Here is a 951-nt window from a genome sequence, read left to right on the forward strand (position 1 = left end):
GGCAAAGCGATCATTGATGAGCTCCTGACGTAAGGCTCTAGCAGATATCTTGCCACCACGGGCCCTTTCATGCAGTCTGCAGGGGAGGGCGGAGGGAATGGCTTCAGCATCAGCCTGATTGTGTGGGTCGATGTCAGCATCCCAGCATCCGCCTCTTCGTCCTCCTCTTCCTCTCTCTGGTGAGGTGGACTGTCAGACTCATCAGGCAATTCTTGTCCCCTCCTGATAACCAAGTTGTGTAGCATGGAGCACACCACCACGAATTGAGCTACCTGCTCAGGGTGGTATTGGAGCTCGCCTCCTGAGTGATCCAGGCATCTGAAGTGCTGCTTATCCTTTTGGCTAAGATCAAGTGTAGTACCGTTTCTGACCAGCCACCATGACCCCAGGGTGGTTCCTCCCTGGTCAGGAAGGTATATGCTTGCATTTTTGGAAACAGGAGGTGGGTGGGGAGGTTTGACCCATCCACCTCCACGGAGGTGTGTGGGGGACCTGACCCATCCACCTCCATGGCACGAACCTGGTATTGCAGTACTTCCAGGAACGGTGCAGTGGCTCTAGGCCTTTTGGCTAAGAGCATTGGCGCAGAGTGATCCTTGGCATGTGCAAGGTGACCTCTGGCGTTTGTGATTTGACAAAGAATTGGAACGATTGGCTACGAATTAAAAAAAAAAAAAATCTGAAGTGCTGCTTAAACACTCCAATGGTTTTCTCCACGATATTGCGAGTTGCTCTGTGGCTCTCATTATATTGCCTCTCGGCTTCGGTGTGGGTGTCATGCAGGGGGGTCATTAGCCAAGTGGCAAGGCCATATCCTTTGTCACCAAGCATTCAGCATTGACCTTGTGGCTGATTGTTAAACAAGTCAGATACTGTGCTCTCATGCAGGATGTGGGCATCATGGATGCTGCCCAGAAATTGAGCATTCACTGCCAGTATAATTTGCTGGTG

General features: G+C 51.4%; 1 pseudogene; it reads left to right on the forward strand.

The window, feature by feature from the left end:
• The first annotated feature begins 322 nt into the window (after positions 1–322).
• Positions 323–557, forward strand: LOC139279192 (U2 spliceosomal RNA; annotated as a pseudogene).
• The last annotated feature ends 394 nt before the right edge of the window (positions 558–951 follow it).

The sequence above is a fragment of the Pristiophorus japonicus genome, chromosome 1 (genome assembly GCF_044704955.1).
Source record: "Pristiophorus japonicus isolate sPriJap1 chromosome 1, sPriJap1.hap1, whole genome shotgun sequence".
NCBI classification, from domain to species: Eukaryota; Metazoa; Chordata; class Chondrichthyes; family Pristiophoridae; genus Pristiophorus; species Pristiophorus japonicus.